Below are 20,237 nucleotides of genomic sequence, written 5' to 3' on the forward strand. Positions count from 1 at the left end.
GATGTTTGTGTGCTAATAAAACTTTATTTACACAAACAGTCTGGGGGGGCCGGATGTCTCCCGCCTCCCAACCAGTTTGTCAATCCCTGACCTAGAGCGGCTAGAGTGGTCCATGGTTTTGACAGGTCTCCTGTATCCCTTTCTCTAGATGTTTGGAGTCTACAGGCAGCTATTGGTCAGGCTTCCCTGATGGCTCAGCAGCTGTTAGTGGGAGCAGGGACACAGGTCCCCTGATTTTGCATGTGGGTTCCCTGAGGGAATCAGACAATCGCGGGGGCGGATCCCTGGCCTTTCAGCAAAGGCTTTCAGGACCTCGAAGCTCCTTCAGGGCTAGACTGGCTGAACAGCCTCTTAAAGCAGCCAAAAGAGCAAGCCACCAGCACCTCAGCAGGGCCATTCCCATGCGAGATCAGAGCCTGCCTCCCTTCTCTTTGCCGAGAGCTGTAAATAGCTCTCTGCTGGCTTTGCAAGCCGAGCGCCGTTCTGGGGACAGGCTGGAAATGAGCACACCGAGGAGCATTTGTGCAAATTACTGCCTGCATGCGGATTTGCATGGCTGGCGTTCTGCCCCAGTCGTAAGTGCACAGTCCTCCCAGGGGCTGAAAACAGGACTCAAAGAAGAGCCACCCACAGAAGAGCATGGACACGACGACCTAGGGTCAGGGTCCCAGAGGGATCCAGGGCTGGGCTGCCAGGGTAATGATAAGCTTCAGGGACAAGAGCAAACATTCAGAGGACCCTGGACAGACTTTCAACTTAGGCTCTGTCCATCCTATTGCAACGGCCCATAAACACTGGCAGCTCATATTTGCCGAGCATTCAGCGGGTGCTAGGGCTGTTCTGAGGGTTTCATGTGTATTTGCTCATCTCATTGCTCATAACAACCTAAAGAGGAAAGACTGATCAGGTTTCAGAGGTGGAAAATGCAGGCTCAGAATAGATGATTGACTTCAGGCTCTCATAATAAAAACATCAAGTCTAGAGAGAAACCCAGGCATACAGACCTGGACCTCTGCTAATACTAAGCCCCATGGATGCCGCTGTTTACTCTGGCCTCAGTTTACTCATCCATCAATGGGAATAATCTTGTCTTATCCTTTGATGATCACAATAGAGTTTGCGAAGACCAGCTATGACGGCAAATGAGAAAGCAGTGTTCGAAAGTCCAAAATGCTGAATAAAGCTAGTGGTGAGTGGGTTCAAAGTTCAAAGCGCTTCCAGAGGCAGCCAACAACTTGGATCATTTGCAGTAATTGATCAGATTCAACCCTGTGCAGCCCCTTGACATCCTGCTATGGGCTTAGGTTGGAGTCTGTTGCTTAGCTGTTCCTTTGGGGGTCAAGGAAGAAGTCCTATGTTTGGAAAGCAGCTGTGTAGCTGGCCTCCTGAGCTCCCTGCAGGTTGTGACTTCTGGGTCTCAGTTTCCTCATCTGTAAAATGGCAACAATACTGCCTTTTGAAATAGCATATTTGTGGTTATTAGGGCTTCCCTGGTGGCTCAGTGATAAAGAATTTGCCTGCCAATATAGGAAACTCAAGTTCAATTCCTGGTCTGGGAAGATTCCTTGGAGAAGGAAATGGCAACCCACTCCAGTATTCTTGCCTGGAAAATCCCACGGACAGAGGAGCCTGGCAGGCTACAGTTCATGGGATCGCAAAAGAGTCAGACACAACTGAGCGACTGAGCACACACACACACACACACACACAGATTAGATGATAAGAGTGAGTGGTCGGATGCTTTCTACCTGCCAGGCACTGGGTTCTATTTGGATTATCTCATTTAAAGCTTTCAATAATCCAGGTGGGAATGACCTTCTTTGTGGACGTGGAAACAGAATCAGAGAATTTTAAGTTTCTTGGCCAAGATCACAGAGGAAAGAAGGGCCAGAAACTGAATTCGGTCCATAGCAAGACTATTATAGTGTTGTCATGAACATTCTAGAACAAATTGGTTGCCCCATTTAGACTCTGCCAACTGTGTGTATGAGGAGTCCCCTTCCTCCATACCCTCTCCAGCTCAAGCACCTCAACTTGCTATTATATTTCAGCCATTCCAGGAGTTGTGTATTTTTTTTAAACATTTCTCTACTAACTGAGTTCATCACCTTTTCTATATTATGTATGTTGACTACCTGAAATTCCTGTTTTATGAAGTGCCTATTAAGATCGCTTGTCCATTTTTCTTTGCATTTGTCTATTTTTCTTTTTCTTATAGATTTGTAAGAGTTTTCTTAATCTATTTGGATAAAGCTCCCTCTGCCAGTTATGTGTTATGGATCTTCTTCTACTCTGTGGCATGAATTTACTTTTCAATGGTGACTTTGGGTTATTGGGACTTTAATTTTTAGATGAGCTCATATTTATCTTTTTTTGTGGTTTTGTGTGCTAGTTCAGAAATTTAAAGTCATTCATGTTGCCCCTCTATTTTCTAGAAGCTTTCACATTTAGTTTTTCATATTATCTCTATCATCTGCCTGGGGTTGATTTTTAGGTATTGAATGAGGTAAGATCATGATAAATTTTTCTTTCCATATGAATAATCCCACTGAGCCAATATCATGGACTCTTTAATTAATTAATTTATTTATTTTTGGCTGTGCTGGGTCTTTGCTGCTGTTCGCAGGTTTTCTCTAGTTGTGGCGAGCGGGGGCTACTCTTCATTTCGGTGGCCTCTCTTGTTGCAGAGCAGGAACCCTAGAGCGCAGGCTCAGTAGTCGTGGTGCACGGGCTTAGTTGCTCCGAGGCACCGGGATCTTCCCGGCCCAGGGACTGAACCCATGTCCCCTGCATTGGCAGGCAGATTCTTATCCCCTGGGCCACCAGGGAAGTCCTAGGGTTGCTTCTATGCTGGGGAATCTGTTACCTCTGTAGTAACACGTGGGTCCTGTGGCCTCATCCCACAGTTCCTGGCTCTGAGCATCTTGGTTTTGCTGGCAGTGCAAGCGACAGTTTTTCCTCGCAGGCAGCCCGGGTTCCGCTGGCGATAGCATCTACCAGGCTCGACATCAGGTCTGGAACCCTTCTGTCCCCGCCAGCGAGCATGTCCTGCCTGCTGGGCATTTGCAGGACGAGCCTGAGGCAGGCCCTGCGCCATGGACCTGAGCCACTGCTCTTCATTCATTGTCATCTCTGCTCATCACCCCATGGACGAGCAAACAGCAGCCCAGAGCACTCAAGCCACTGGCCCAAGACCACACAGCTTCCAAGGGGCAAACATGACAGTTTTCTTTCTTTTTTTTAATTTTATTTATTTCTTATTTTATTTTTGGTTGTGCTGGGTCTTTGCTGCTTTGCACAGGATTTCTCTAGCTGTGGTGTGTGGGGGCTACTCTCTAGCTGTGTCGTGCGGGCTTCTCATTGAGGTGGCTTCTCTTGCTGTGGAGCACAGTCTCTAGGCTCACAGGCTTCAGTAGCTGCGGCTCTAGATCGCAGACTCCATAGTCGTGGTGCACGAGCTTAGCTGCTCTGTGGCATGTGGGATCCTCCCGGACCAGGGATCGAACCCAAGTCCCCTGCATTGGAACGCGGATTCCTATCCCCTGCGCCACCAGGGAAGTCCATGACAGTTTCCAGCTTGCTACAAATTTTATTTTCTAAACTTGAATAGTACTTTTTTTCCCCTCTTCAAAATGGTGGATCCAATTCTTCAGGAATTTCACCTGAAGAATTCCAACTTTGTTTAGAGTCTGGATTCTAAAATATCCCCAAATCTCTGCCTAAGACCCCTCATTCTGCCCTTGGCACTGCTTTTTCAATTTTGTACCCAGCATGGGGTTTCGTTTCTTTCTGCACCGCGTAGAAGAATTAAGAAGATTTTAATGTGTCAAGATACATGTCTGCTGGTTTTTTACAGAACTGGAGGAAGAGGAAGAGAGCTCTATCTATACTGGCACTCAAAATCTCATTAACTGGATCCATCCCTGTTTTGGGAGGACTTCCCTGGTGGCGCTAGTGGTAAAGAACAATGTAGGAGATGTAAGAGACTTGAGTTCAATCCCTGGGTCAGGAAGATCCCGTGGAGGAGGAAATGGCAATCCACTTCAGTACTCTTGCTTGGAGAATCCCATGGACAGAGGAGCCTGGTGGGCTACAGTCCACAGGGTTGCAGAGAGTCGGACATGACTGAAGTGACTTAATACGCACTGTTTGGGGATGGGAAATCCAGACAGAGCTGACAAGATTGATGATGTTTTCATGAAACTGGGCATCTGTTGTGTTCCTTGTGGGTTCTTATTGAAGGAATTTGCTAGCGAGAGGACAAAGAAGCAGAAATTTGGAGTCTGGAGAGATGGTGTAGTTTTGGAATAAGGATCCACTTCCCCCTCCACAGTGGGATGCATGGCGGGTGGAGATGACTACGCTACCACACTACAGATTTCCATTAGTCCCTCCATTTGCAAACCGTGCTTCCCATACTGGCTCCCACTTCTGTTTTCTGAGCACCTACTCTGCACGGCAGAGTAGGCAATGGCACCCCTCTCCAGTACTCTTGCCTGGAAAATCCCATGGACGGAGGAGCCTGGTGGGCTGCAGTCCATGGGGTCTCTAAGAGTCGGACACGACTGAGCGACTTCACTTTGACTTTTCACTTTCATGCATTGGAGAAGGAAATGGCAACCCACTCCAGTGTTCTTGCCTGGAGAATCCCAGGGATGGGGGAGCCTGGTGGGCTGCCGTCTCTGGGGTCGCACAGAGTCGGACACGACTGAAGCGACTTAGCAGCAGCAGCAGCTCTGCATGGCAGTGTGCTGGGTGCTGCAGCTACCCTCTCCTTATAGTTGTTTAGTTGCTAAGTCGTGTCCAACTCTTTGCGATCCCGTGGACTGCAGCCCACCAGGCTCCTCTGTCCATGGGATTCTCCAGCCAAGGACACTGGAGTTCCCTTCTCCAGGGGATCTTCCTGACCCAGGGATCAAACCCATGTCTCCCTCATTGCAGGCGGACTCTTTACCACTGAGCCACCAGGAAAGGTCACCTCAAAGAGAAATAAAGCAACTATACTCCAATAAAAATTAGTTAAGAAAGAAAGCTGGCCTTGGGCCACATCCGGGCTGGTGCTCATGGACAGAGAAGGAGAAAGAAACTCTGGAAGCCACCGCATCCTAACACTAGGGTTCCAACTGGGGACCCCCAGGGGGTGAGTTCACACAGCTCTGTGCCCTGTTCTCCACCCACATGGCGCACATCCCCGACCTCCTCCCCGTCCCCCACCGAAGACTGTGCTCTGGGAGCCACTGAGCTGGTACTGGGAACGCTGGCATCCACCTGTGTCTACCCCGAGTTTGTATCCAGGAGAACGTTTTCCCCACATCTCTTCAACTCTGTGAAATGAAGAGTCCCAGGTTTGCTTGGGGACATCCTTTGGAAAGAAGCGGCAGTGCCACATGGTGATCGGGGGAAGTTGCTGAGTCTGCAAGGCATTGCCGCACTTGAGCTGGTGATGGGAGCGAGAACTCCTCGGAGATGTCTGTGAAAAGACAGGAATGAGAAGCAGATGGTTCCTAGTGGCTGCAATAAGAGGCCAGTGACTTGCTGTATGTCTCATTTTCTGCAGGAGCCAAATGATGGTAGAGATTATGTTTCTCGGCGAGCATAGTGTCACCCCATAGCACCGTGCCCGTGATTCTGCAGAAAAGCAGGCCCCATTGTCACTTACTCAATACAAGGTGGAGGGGGGTGGTGAGACTTAACCTTCTGTGGGTCTCAGTGTCCCCATCTGCAAAAAAGCTCTGCCTTTGCCTCACAGGATGTTTACAAACATCATTGATCAGAGAGCAGAGAACACCAAGGGGCACTTCAGCTTTCTTTGCCTTGGCTTTCTCATCCACTGAATGGGAAGAAGTCTTCCTTGTTGTGGAGCAATTTTTTTTTCCTGTGCTGGGTCCTCGTTGCTGTGCACTGGCTTTCTCTAGTTGTGGCTAGCGGGGGCTACTCTCTAGTTGCGGTGCACGTGCCTCTCATTGCGGTGGCTTCTCTTGTCGCAGAGCACAGGCTTTAGGGCTCAGTAATTTCGGCACTCGGGCTTAGTTGCCCTGAAGCATGTGGGGTCTTCCCAGAATAGGGATGGACCCCATGTTCCCTGCATTGGCAGGCGGGTTCTTAACCACTGAGCCTGATGCCCCAGCCCCAGAGGTGTCCACATCCCAAGGACTGAGCAACACTCAACACATAAATTATATTTTGCATCAACAGTAAGAGAGAGGTGAAGGGGAGCTTGCATCCTGGGGCAGGGAGACAGATGTATCCATGAACAAATGGGAAACGGCGAAGGGCCTCAATGAAAATCAAATTCCGTTATTTGAATTAATGGGAGTCAGCAAGGCCATGTGAGAGTCGGACCATAAAGAAGGCTGAGCTCCAAAGAATTGATCCTTTCAAACTGCTATGCTAGGGAAGACACTTGAGAGTCCCTTGGACAATAAGGAACTCAAACCAGTCAATCCTAAAGGAAGTTAACCCTGAATACTCATTGGAAGGATTGATGCTGAAGTTGAAGCTCCAATACTTTGGCCACCTGATGCGAAGAACCAACTCATTGGAAAAGACCCTGATGCTGGGAAAGACTGAGCACAAGAGGAGAAGGGGGTGACAGAGGATGAGATGGCTGGATCACATCCCTGGCTCAATGGCCATGAGTTTGAGCAAACTCCAGTAGATAATGAAGGACAGGGAAGCCTGGCGTCCTGCAGTCCATGGGGTGGCAAAGAGTTGGACACGACTGAGCAACTGAAGAAAGGAAGAAAGGCCTCTCTGACTGGGTGGTTTCTGAGCTGAGTAAGGTGCCAGTTGTTCAGAGCCAGGGAAGCATGTTCCTAGGTTGGGGGCTAGGCTCTGCAGCAGGTGCACACAGGACCCAGTCCAAGGACTTTGAGGTTATAGTGAGAAGGTTGGATTTTATCCTCTTTGCAATCAGACACCGTTGGTAGGTTATTAACCACGGAGTGACGCGATCTGCTTCACTTTAAAGCAATCTCTCTGGGTTCAGCCCTCGCTACAAAACTGGTCCCTGGTGCCGGAGAGGTTGGGGACCACTGCTCTACAGTGACCTACAGTATTTACAGCAAATAATACCGCCTTCCAGACACAAGAGTGATGTACAGGTTTTCACTTAAAATTTGTCCTGGTCAAAAAGCAAGATGGGGGGCTTCCCTGGTGGCTCAGTGGTATGGAATCCACCTGCCAATGCAGGAGATGTGGGTTCGATCACTGGTCCAGGAGATCCCACAAGCCACGGAGCAACCAAGCCGGTGTGCCACAACTACTGAGCCTGTGCTCCAGAGCCTGTGAGCTACAGCTATGGAAGCCCAAGTGCCCTAGAGCCTGGGCTCAGTAACAAGAGAAGCCACCGCAATGAGAAGCCCGCTCACCGCAACTAGAGAGCAGCCCCACCTTGCCGCAACTAGAGAAAAAGCCTGCACAGCAACGAAGACCCAGCACAGCCAGAAATAAATAAACAATTTCTTAAAAAAAAAGCAAGACAGGATGTCCCTGGTGGTCCAGTGGTTAAGACACCACACTCCCATTGCAGGGGACTCTGGTTAGATCCCTGATCAGGGAACCAAGATCCCACAGGCCACACGGAGCAGCCAAAGACTAGGAAAACAAAAAAAGCAAGATCACGTCAAGGTGGGTGTGGGGGAGTCTTGTAAAGGTTGGTAAAGACAGAAGAATGGGGCAGACAGCAAATGCCGGCTCCGGAGAAACACACTCCTCCAGCGCTGCCGGTGTGTTAGCGGGAAAAAGAGCCCGTGCCTGCTGCAGCGGGTGGCACGGTCAAACCCGCGCAGCGCGCTTTCTCTACAGACTGAACCCTGAACCTGGATACGTGTGCGTCACCGCTGAGTCCTAAGGAAGATAGGATCAATCTGTGGTTTCAAAGCTTGGAAAGCTTGCATCAGTCAGTGTCGGCTAACTTTTTCTGGAAGGGCCAGATGGCCAGTGTTTTCCGCAATGTGGCTACATGCTTTCTGTCGCAGCCACAGAAACGAACGAGCAGAGATGAGTCTTCATTTGCAAAAATCACGCAGCTGGCCACAGTGTGCAGACTCATAGCCTAGAATTTGAATCCCCGGGCTGCCAGGCCTCAGCACATGCTCTTGCCTGGCCTTCCAGGAATCCCAGGTTTCCTTTCCCAAGCTCCCCTTTCCTTCTGTGCCTTGGGATGAGTCTAGAAGTTTCGAGCTGTGGCGACAAGATGTGCCCTGTGCTCCCTGACCCTGCTGACCTACTTTCAACTTTCAAGTATTTTACACCCGGGATCAGAATCCAGTTTGACCTGGTTCAGTGCCAGAGAACAAACGTCCTCTTTGGAGTCCATCTGAGAGCTCATCTCTTCCCACGCCTTCGGAAACCAAACGGAACACAGATCAATGTCCCAGTGCCTGTGAGGCTCTCTGTGAATGCCAATAATGTCAAGTTATCCAGCACTTATTTTCCTGCGATTAGATGTCTAGACACATTCGGCTGCCATCAACACAAGGCTGCCCGTGTTATAGTTTCTTTCTGTGTATTATTAGAGAAAGAGAGAGGCTGCTTTCAGATCATTAGCAACGATTCAGAAAATACCAAGAGGTGGAAAAAAGTAGACTTCTCCATAGCCCCATATGCAAGGCAAAATGGTGTTGAACAGAAATTTCGTTTCTTTCCAGCCTTCCTTTTTCATGTATTGGTTTATGGGCTTGTTTTTGCATCTGTATGAAATTCTGGCCAGACTGCATATAAAATTTTATGGTCTTTTCACTCTCATTTACATAACTTCAGAAATCGTTCCCCTGCCTTTTTACATGGTTTTCAGTAAATAATTGTCATATCACAACTTATTTGACCAGTCCTTTGCTGTTGCTTGTTCACATCATTTTTAGTGGTCCACTCTTCTAAAAGACACTGTTCTGAACAACAGAGCCCAGAACTGTTAAATTATTTAAGATTGACTGCATTAGCTATGTTTCTGGGGGTGGAATTATTTGGGATTCAAATATTTACTATCTCTTGACTCTTTGGGGCTCCATTGTTTTCTAAAAGTGTTGAGCTCAGATACCATACACCTCAGTGTGTTTGGAGAGAGAGCAGGCATGATGTTCTGACTGTCAGATCAGACATGCAAATAACGTAACTCCCAGGTGCTTGCTTGCTTGGTTGGTCTACCTTCTGGGTCTTATTTCAAAGAGAGAGAATTGACTCCATAGTTAACACACACCTTTAATTTCACAGGTGCTATTTCTTGAGTTTAACTGTTTGCTAGCAAATTGGCCACATTTCTAGAACTTCTAGACCGGTTGGGTTAGGATTTTGCACACAAGAGGATGTCATTCATTTTTTTTCTTTTCCGTTTTAGTTGACTCTAAGATGTTGAATATAGTTCCCTGTGCTATACAGTAAGACCTTGTTGTTTATCTATTTCATATAAAGTAGTTTGTATCTGCTAATCGCAAACTCCTCGTTTATCCCTCCCCACCTCCCTTTCCCCTTTCGTAACCATACATTTGTCTTTTACGTCTGTGGGCCTCTTTCTGTTTTGTAAAGTTCGTTAGTATCATTTTTTAGATCCATATGTAAGTGACATCGTATGATGGATATCAATAATTTTGTGATATAGTTGTGTCATTTTGGAGAAGTTTGTTTTCTTCCAAGTCCTGAGCTCTCTCATCTATAAACTGGGAATAGTAAGGATCCACTCCATACATAGTGCTCGTGTGCCAGGCACTGTGCTGGGGACCCACCCCTTCTCTGGGGAATGGGGAATGGCCTGGAAGACACAGATTAAGAAAATACACAGGGCTTTCCCAGTGGTCCAGTGGTTAAGATTCCAGCTGCCAGTGCAGAGGATCCCTGGTCTGGGACGACTCCAAATGCCACAGGGCAACTAAACCCATTCAGCACAATTGCTGAAGCCCACGCTCTCCAGAGCCCATGTTCCACAACAGGAGAGGCCACCACAGTGGGAAGCCCATGCACAGCAGCAAAGATCCAGCACAGCCCAAAATAAATAAACAATAAAAATTTTTAAAAAGCAAGATACACAAATAAATGTAGATGAGCAATCTGTGATAAATGTGAAGGAATAATAACACAGGGAGTGGTGAGAAATTCCAGCAGGATAAGCATATTTCCATGAGGTTAAAAAAAAAACAAGCTTCTCCAAGGAGATAACATGTGATGTTGGAGACCTCTGTGTTTGTGTGTGTGTGTGTGTGTGTGAGCTCAGTTGTATCCAACTATTTTAGACTCCTTGGACTACAGCCCACCAGGCTCCTCTGTCCATAGGGTTATCCCAGGCAAGAATACTGGAGTGGGTTTCCATTTCCTTCTCCACAACTCCAGTATTCTTGTCTGGGATAACCCTATGGACAGAGGAGCCTGGTGGGCTGTGGTCCACAGGGTTGCAAAAGGGTCAGACTTGACTTAGCAACTAAACAAAAACAACTTTATATATAACCTTAAAAAAACTGGAATCATTGTATCAACTCCCTAAAGAACATAATGCTGTCATCACACCACTTTTCATATATATCCTTCCATACTGAAATCCCCCTAAAAACAACGGGGTTTACCTCATTGTCATTAAAGGATATGAAAGAGAAAACCAAAAAAAAAAAAAAAAAAACAATACTGGAGTGGGTTGCCATTTCCTTCTCCAGAGGATCTTCCTGACCCAGGGATGGAACCTGTGTCCCCTGAATTGCAGGCAGATTCTTTACAGTCTGAGCCACCAGGGAAGCCCCAAATAGGACATAAAACTAACTTTAAAATTTCATCTCTTTCCCATTTTTGGTAACATGTTCAGTAGGGGGAAGAAAAGTTTTAACAGGGATATTCAGTCATTTGAGAATGGCTCAGGTCTTTTTTTTTTTTTAATTTTTGTTGGAGTACAGTTGATTTACAATAGCTAAGTGAATCAGTTATACATATATCAGCTCTGGTCTTTATCGTGTCTTATTTTAGATGTTAGGTGATCTATGAATTTCCCAATGATTTATATCTTTTTATTTATTTTTAAAATTTTATTAAATTATAGTTGATTTAATAGAAAATTTTAAATGACATACCTGGCTCGCATTTAGAATTGACCCTTGACCAACAGATTGAACTGCACAGATTGTTTTCAATAAATATAGAACCTAGAGACTTCCCTGGCACTCCAGTGCTTAAAGACTTTGCCTTCCAGCGCAGGGGATGTGATTCAATCCCTTGTCGGGAAGTTAAGATCCCACATGCCTTGCGGCCAAGAAATCAAAATGTAAAACAGAAGCAATATTGTAACAAATTCAACAATGACTTTAAAATAATGATCCGCATCAAAAATATCTTTTAAAAAGTACAGTACCTATATTTTCACTTTATAGGTCTTTGAATTAACTAAGCATGGTGGAGAGTTTGTGCAGGATTAGAGCTCACAGTATGTGGAATACAAAAAACTAAGGTTTGAATCCTGAATCTATCCACATATGTCAGCTTCCTGCCCTTGGGTGAGTCATTTATGAGTTCTTTTGTTTTTGAGGCAGAGAGAGCACTACGCAGATTTTGGACTGTGGGGGTTGGTGACCGTGACCCCCATGTTGTTCGAGGGTCAGGTGTATATTTTTAACTGCACTGCTCTAAATGGGCTCCCCAGGTGGCACAGTGGTAGAGAATTCACCTTCAATGCAGAGGTCACAAGAGATGCAGGTTTGATCCCTGGGTCAGGAAGATTCTCTGGAGAAGGAAATGACAACCTGCTCCAGTATTCTTGCCTGGAGAATCCCATGGACAGAAGAGTTTGGTGGGCTACAGTCCCTGGGGTAGCAAAGAGTCAGACATGACTGAGTGACTGAGCATGCACACACACAAAGTTCTGACTTAAGAAGTAGGAATGATTAAGGAATGAGAAAATTGTGGACTCGGCAGCCAGAAAGATTTGGGGGTACCCGGGTAGCACCCCTCTGTTATCAGGGAAGCTTGCTAACCTGTCTGTACCTCTTTCATATCTGCAAAATAGGAGGAAAAATCTCTAACAGAAAGGAGTTGTTTTGGGCTTAAAAGAGATTATATAGGAAAAGTGCTTACCTTAGTCCTAGACACAAAATAGGTGCTCAGACAGAAGCAACAGGTACAACTTTTGTTCCAGCTGCTTAGGGGTGTTTGGCATTCAAAAGTGGGCTGAGCACACTATGGAGAACAGTATAAAGGTTCCTTAAAAAAACTCAGCATTCAGAAAATGAAGTTCATGGCATCCGGTCCCATCACTTCATGGCAAGTAGATGGGGAAACAATGGAAATAGTGAGAGACTTTATTTTTGGAGGGCTCCAAAATCACTGCAGATGGTGACTGCAGCCATGAAATTAAAAGATGCTTACTCCTTGGAAGAAAAGCTGTGACCAACCTAGACAGCATATTACAAACCAGAGATATTACTTTGCCAACAAAGGTTCATCTAGTCAAAGCTATGGTTTTTCCAGTAGTCATGTATGGATGTGCGGAGAAGGCAATGGCACCCCACTCCAGTACTCTTGCCTGGAAAATGCCATGGATGGAAGAGCCTGGTAGGCTCCAGTCCATGGGGTCGCTAAGAGTCGGACACTACTAAGCGACTTCACTTTCACTTTTCACTTTCATGCATTGGAGAAGGAAATGGCAACCCACTCCAGTATTCTTGCCTGGAGAATCCCAGGGACAGAGGAGCCTAGTGGGCTGCCCTCTATGGGGTCGCACAGAGTTGGACACGACTGAGGCGACTTAGCAGCAGCAGCAGCAGCATGTATGGATGTGAGAGTTGGACTACAAAGAAAGCTGAGCACCGAAGAATTGATGCTTTTGGACTGTGGTGTTGGAGAAGACTCTTGAGAGTCCCTTGGACTGCAAGGAGATCCAACCAGTCTATCCTAAAGGAAATCAGTCCTGAATATTCATTGGAAGGACTGAGGCTGAAGCTGAAACTCCAACACTATGGCCACCTGATGCGAAGAACTGACTCATTTGAAAAGACCCTGATGCTGGGAAAGATTGAAGGCAGGAGGAAAAGGGGATGACAGAGGATGAGATGGTTGGATGGCATCACCAACTCGATGGACATGAGTCTGAGCAAGCTCGGGGAGTTGCTGAAGGACAGGGAAGCCTGGAGTGCTGCAGTCCATGGGGTCGCAAAGAGTCGGACACGACTGAGCGACTGAACTGAACAAAAAAACCCCTAAAACTAGAGTTACCACACAATCCAGCAATCCCACTCCTGTGCATCCCAGTGTTCATAGCAGCACTGTTCACAATAGCAAGACAGGGAAACAACCTAAACATCCATCAACAGGTGAATGGATCAAGAAGATGTGGTCCATGGACACAACAGAACACTACTCAGCCACGAGGAAGAATGAAATCATGCCGTTTGTAACAACATGCATGGAGCTAGAGATTATCATGCTGAGCAAAGTCAGAAAGAGAAAGACAAATACCATATAATACCCCTTATATGTAGAATCTAAAATGTGACACAAAGGAACATATCTGTGATACAGAACTCACACAGAGAACAGACTTGTGCTTGCCAAGGAAGAGGGGTGTGGGGGAGGGAAGGATTGGGAGTTTAGGATCAGCAGATGTAAACTATTATTTATAGGATGGATACACAACAAGCTCCTACTGTATAGCACAGGGGACTATATTCAGTGTCTTGTGATAAACTATAATGGAAAAGAATATTTTAAAAGAATATACATATACACACGCATATAGGTGTAACTGAATCACTGTAGTGTTTGGCAAAAATTAATACAACATTGTAAATCAACTATAATTTAAAAGGAAGTGGGCTGGGGCTTTCCTGGTGGCTCAGTGGTAAAGAATCCACCTGCCAATGCAGGAGACAGGGATTCGATCCCTGGTCTGGGAAGATCCCACATGCTGCGAGGCAGCTCAGTCCCGGCACCACAGTTACTGAGCCTGTGCTCAGAGCCCGGGGCCACAACTACTGAAGCCTGCACACCCTAGAGCCCATATGCTCCGCAACAGAGAAGCTGCTGCAATGAGAAGCCCACTCACTGCAACTAGAGAGCAGCCCACACAGCAACGAAGACCCAACACAACCATAAATAATTTTAAAACAACTAAAAATAATAAAAAGAAGTGGGCTGAGTAGATCTGAAGGTAACTCCCTGGGTATAGCAAGATGGCTTCGGGATACGCTTTTCACCTCTATCACCACCTTTGATCTTAAGAACCACCCTGCAAGGTATAGTCAGCCCCTTGCAGAGCTGGGGAAACTGAGGCACAGAGGCCCTGCAAGGTCTGCACATGACCTCAGACCAGGTGTCCTCCTGTCAACCCCGTCGTGCTCCCTTGAAATTTGCCACACCTCTGAAGTGTGTTCCAGTTTTTGCCTCACCCTGTGGTTACGTATGGCGCTAGTGGTGAAAGAACCTGCCTGTCAATGCAGGAGACTCAAGAGATAAGGAAATGGCAACTCACTTGAGTATCTGGCCTGGAGAATCCCATGGACAGAGGAGCCTGGTGGGCTACAGGCCATGGGATCGCAAAGGGTCGGGCACAACTGAGGAACTAAGACACATTCTGTCGTCCTCCTGAAACAGGGAAGAAGACCATCATCTAGTACCAACCAGCCCCTGCAGGGCTGACCTTCCCTGAGGGTGCAGTGGGGGTGCTATGTGTTTTCTGGGGAGGCTCACAAAGCAGGGCGGCGTTTCTCATGAAGAGCTGGTGTTGACACTCGTGACTGCTCATAAAGCCATGTTCCCCAGACCCACTGGGCCACTTAAGTCTCAAACTAATGTGATACCCAAGTCTAAGAGCTGCTGGGGACTCAGGGGACATTGTCCCATACTGCTCCTTTGCAACTTCTTTGGCTTAGATTTTGATCAGTTGCTCTCACACGTATTTGTAGAAATGTGTGCCCCCACCAGCTTGATCAGATAGTTCATGATCAATCAGCGTGGAGAAAGCAGAGGGAGAGTGAGATGGCAGCTGGGAGGCCAGTCAGGAGGCTGGGGCAGCTGTCCACCTAAGACACAGTGGGGACCACAACTTGGACAGGAGAAAGAGGAGAGGGTGGAGGCTGGAGCTGGTGTGGAGGGGAAATGCCAGGGCCTACTACTGAGTGAAAGGAGGGAGGGAGGGATCAAGGCTGTGTCTCGGGTTTCCGGCTTGAATAACTGGGCAGACAGTGGTTCTACTTGCTGCTATGCTAAACACAGGGAATGGAATAGAAGTGGTGAAGGGGAAAAAAATGATGGTGTTTAGCTGGAAATGTATCGAGCTTAATGTGCAGGACTCGGTTGGAACAAGGAGGAAGATTCAAGGATGGGGAATCATGTGTGGAAACCATGAGCGCACATGAGCACTCCCAGGGATGTATGGATGGATGGATGGTGGGTGAACGAGTGGGAGACTGGGTGGGGGGATGGATGGAAGAAAAGATAGATAGGTGGACAGATGGATGGATGTATAGGTAGATTAGTGGGAAACTGGGTGGGTGGATGGATAGAAGAAAAGATAATTGGGTGAAGGCAACTGGAAGTATGTAGAAAAGCTGATTTGTGTAATGATCTTTGAAAATTTCTGATATAATTTGAATTTTTTTTTTCAAAGTCAATACTCTGATACTAGTTTTGAGTTGAGGCTCATATATATCTAAATCTGAACATTGTCTTTCTATTTCCCTTTCATGTGAAACTTGTTAATTATGTATTATACAAATATTTTTCTCCTAGATGGACCTCGAAGGTATGTTGCTAAGTGAGTAAGTCAAACATAGAAACCCAAATACTGTATGATCTCACTTATACGTGGAATCTAAAACAAAAGTACCCACCAAACTCATAGGAAAAAGGGTCAGACTTGGAGTTGCCAGAGGTATGGGCTACAGGAAAGGAAAATTGAAAGAAGGCAGCTGAAAGTTATGAACTTCCAGTTATAAGATAAATAAATACTAGGGATGAAATGCATAAGGATGACGATAGTTTACACTGCTGTATAATATACAGGAAAGTTGTTCAGATAGCAGACCCCAAGAGTTCTCATCCTAAGGAAAATTTTTATTGTATCTATGTAAGACAATAGATGATAACTAAACTTAATACGGTGATTATTTTACAGTATATGTAAATCAAACCATCATGCTGTATACCTTAAACTTAGTGATGTATGTCAGTTATTTCTCAATAAAACTGTGGAACCTTTAAAAAAAAAAGATAGATGGGTGAATAGATGGATGGATGAATGAGTGGGAGACTGGGTGGGTGGATGGATGGAAGAATAGATAGATGGGTGAATAGATGTTTAGACAGATGGGTGAATAGATGGATGGACAGATGGATGAATGAGTGGATGGATGGATAGATGGATAGAAGGATGAGTGGGAGGCTGAGTGGGTGGATGGATGAATGGATGAGTGAGAGACTGGATGGATGGATGGATGAATAGATAGATGGGTGAATAGATGGATGATGGGTGGGAGGATGGATGGATAAATGAGTGGATGGATGGATGGATGGATGAATAGAAGGATGAGTGGGAGACCGGGTGGGTGGATGGATGGAAGAAAAGATAGGTGGATGGATGGATGGACAGCTAGATGACAAACAGAAATCTAGACTGTATTCTATTTAGACTGAATCAGGTGGAATTGCTGTTTTGGTTGTTTAAAATGATCAAATATTTAATTTTGTGCAGGCCGAAGCACTTGAGGGGGAAGGGTACTGATGTCTGCAATTTACTTTGAAATGCATCAACAAGTCAGGAGGATTAATGGATGGAGAGAGGGGTAGATGCTGTGATGAAGTGATTATGGCAAAAACGTTAACAGCAGAAGCCAGGCTGTGGGTGGACAGGTATTCAGTGTCAAATTCATCTTTGCTTTATGTTAGGAATTTCCATAATAAATTCAGGGGAAGTGTTTTCCAGTGGTCAAATGTTGACATTTTCGTGTCGTTTCACCGAGTGTTTACTCCTCATTTCACCAAAAGATTCTTCCAGGTTTCCTTTCTGTGTCATCAACAGATCTGCCTTGCTGAGACTCCTCTAGCCTTATTCTTCCCAGAATTGGGGGCTCGGGGCAGGGGTTATTGTCCCCCACGCCACCCCCAAAGTTCAGGTTGAATTGCCCCAACGTGCTGATTACCGCCCCAAGTTCGCCGGTATCTGGCTTGTAATAATTATAGATTTCCTCTGCGATTTGATCTCATTGGTTGCCACGGCAACGGCGTAATAGCTCAACTGAAGCGCTGTCACGGTGATTTAGAACCAACCCGTCTCTCTTGCATCCTCCGGTCTGGGCGACCCCACCTCCTTGCAGTCGTCATGGCAACTGATGAGCAGCATGTGATAGAAAGCTCTGGGCTCCCCCCACTCAACCTCCCCATCTTGTGACCATTGCCACGCCCTCTTCTGGCCCACCCTGTGGACAGGCACTGACCCCAGCTTGGGCTGTAATGGGGAGGCTAGAGTAATCCCTCAGACCCCCTTCCACAGAGAGGGGTCAGATGGACTGTAAGGACCAGGGCAGCCGCCCCTCCCCCTGGCCCCGGAGGTCTTGGAGATGACCTGGCATTCCTCAGAGCCCCTCAGGGCTGTGACACAGGCTGGTTCTGCCACCACCGTCCAGGGGAAGCCATTTAGTCTTCCGCAGCCTTGGGTCTGTGCTTTGTAGCTTCAGGAATTCCTGAGCTGGCTAGAGAAAAATCAAGAGAGAGGTTCCTGGAAGAGGTCAAGGGGACAAAAACAGCCTATTTCAGAAAGTCCCAGAGCAGGTGGTTCGTGTGGATCTTTTCCTTTCTGCTTCTGTCCGGAAATCTTTCTCTCTGAATCCATCTTTCCACCTCACGCTCTCTCTCCCTTCCCTCCTCCTCACCTTCTCCCCATCCCTCTCCTCTAAGCGCTTGCTAGGAGCCAGCTGAGCGCATCCTTTTCCAAAGCTGCTTTGCTTCGGAGGAGCCCTGTTCCCCCTCCAGTATCTGAGCCAATGTTCTGGGGACAGCCTGGGAGTCTAGAGCATCCTCCCAAGGGGGGAACTGGTACCCAGCGGCGCCTCTTAGGATGAACCAGCTGACCGCGTCCCTGAAAGTCTGCAGGATGGCATAGAGGAGACATTGTGAGCAGGCAAGAGCTGGGCTTGCTGCAGGACCCTGACGGCCGGGCACTGTGAGTGCAGACGTGTGTGTGTGTGTGTGTGTGCATGTATTTGCACGTATTGCACGTATCTGCTGACATATGGAGGTGTGTCACTGTTATCTGTGGTAGTGGGTGTGTAAGTGTGTACCCCGTGGCACACGTGCAAGTGTGCCTGTGGGTGACTTTCTCTCTGAAGGACACACAAACCGGCATGACAGATTTTTCAAGGATATTTTGCCAAGAGAACATGGCAGGATGAGCCCTCCTATTTTAATTTTTTATTGAAGTATAGTTGACTTTTTTTTTTTGATGTATGAGCCCCTTTCAAATGATAACAAGATAAACAAAGATGGATGTTAAAATGCTAAGTAAGGAATTGAATTTGCATCAGTAGGTTGGCAGAACCACTTCTGAATGCATCTGCCTTCTGGCCCTAGAAAATGAAGTGAGGGTCACCTTGAAAGGGCATTTTTGCTCAAGCCCCCCAAAGAGATCCTTCCCTTTTGTCATAAAGGCTAAAACAGCACATACGCACACACACACACACACACACACACAGATACATACACGTACACACACACACAACTTCCTCTTTGAAACTCAAAGGCTCAGGGGCCCCCTTCAGGGCACATTTCACTTTCTTCCTCCACAAGACAGGAGGGGTTTGCTTGACATATGGGGGGCTTATGACAAGGAGATGTAGGAAACTTTGGCTGGAACGTGCTCACAGTGTTTATTTCTGTGGTCGATTAGAAGTTCCTTTTGTATTTTTTGACCGAAGCAGCCCAGGCCTCAGGAGGCAAGCAGGTTGAGAAAGGGAGATTTAATTTGCAGGGCAAGATGTGGGAACCCTGGCAACTTGCCGTGTAAGATCGAGCGGTTGGTGCGTGAGGGCAGGCGGCCACGTCGCCCCCTGGAAGGGAATTCTTAGTGCTTCTCCATTCCTGAATGTTTGGGAGGCTTGGCGGCCAGTATCTGCGGGTGAACGCTGCTGGTGGGCTGGGCAGTGCCCTTGGCATCTTGAAGGAAAGAACAGATCCGAAGACAAGGACCAGCCTCAGGAAGTTTCCAGTGTACATAGGCACAGACCCTGCTTATTCAGCACCTCGCCCTCGAGGCCTCGCTGCTACTCATGACTCTAAGTCGCCGCCCTCATTCCCCTATGCCACGGCCTCTGTCTGCAGAGGTCCCGCCACCCTGGCCCACCTGCCAAAGCTCTAATCACCTTTAAACATCCTCCGTCACTGCTTCCGGGAACCTCTTAGACCCAGGTAGACCTGATGCCCTATGTCCTCCTCTGCAGGCCCCCAAGTCTCCTGCACCTCTGGCATCAGGTACCCTGTAGACCGCTTTCTGCATTTACCCATGAGCTACAGTTAATTTTACAAGGAGTCAGAAAAATATAAAGACATTCAAAGTGACCAGCCTGGACTCTTAAAATATCAGTGGCATTAAAGGCAAAATGGCTGAGAAATGGTCCCAGGTTAAAAAGAGATGAAAAAAAAGAAAAAAATGAGAGAGAGAGAGATGAAAGAGCCTTGCACATGAGTGCAGTGATGAGTGGTTCCCAGGGGGAGTTTGAAAAACAGAAAGAGCCACCAGAGATGTTTTGGGGACAAATGGGGAAATTTGAATACAGAAAATATTTGATACTATTATGTAAAGAATCCACCTGCCAGTTCAGGAGACACAGGTTCTATCCCTGGATTGGGAAGGTACCCTGGAGAAGGAAATGACAACCCGCTCCAGTATTCTTGCCTGGGAAATCCCATGGACAGAGGAGCCTGGTGGGTTACAGTCCATGGGGTTGTGAAAGAGCTGGACACGACTTAGCAACTAAACAGCAACAAATTATGTCAATGGTGAATTTCCTGAAGGTGACGTATCTTGTATCTCAGATCATTTGTACTGAAGTTCTATGAGACAAAGTCTCATTTTCAGAATGTACAGACTGGAGGATTTAGGGATGAAATATCACAGAGTCTGCAAGTACCTCTCAAAGAATTCAGAAGAGAGATAATCAGTACATTGATCGATAGATGGGATAGGTACATATGTGGCTCAGTGTTAACGGTTGGTGATTCTGCGATTACAGGTGGTTGTTGAGTAACTTGCAACTTTTCCATAGGTTTGAGATGGTTTG

At 46.9% G+C, this 20,237-nt stretch overlaps 1 protein-coding gene across 2 annotated transcripts in view; it reads left to right on the top strand.

The window, feature by feature from the left end:
* ABAT (4-aminobutyrate aminotransferase) overlaps positions 1-20,237 on the top strand; it is an 88,897-nt gene that overhangs the window by 10,873 nt on the left and 57,787 nt on the right. Inside the window, exon 2 of one of the 2 annotated variants that reach the window (XM_055562264.1) lies at positions 17,961-18,124. The exons of the other annotated variant lie outside the window; for it this stretch is intronic. The gene's annotated coding sequence lies outside the window, so the exon portion shown is untranslated. The remainder of the gene's footprint in view (positions 1-17,960; positions 18,125-20,237) is intronic. 2 annotated transcript variants of the gene reach the window in all.

This window comes from Bubalus kerabau, chromosome 23, assembly GCF_029407905.1.
Source record: "Bubalus kerabau isolate K-KA32 ecotype Philippines breed swamp buffalo chromosome 23, PCC_UOA_SB_1v2, whole genome shotgun sequence".
NCBI classification, from domain to species: Eukaryota; Metazoa; Chordata; class Mammalia; order Artiodactyla; family Bovidae; genus Bubalus; species Bubalus kerabau.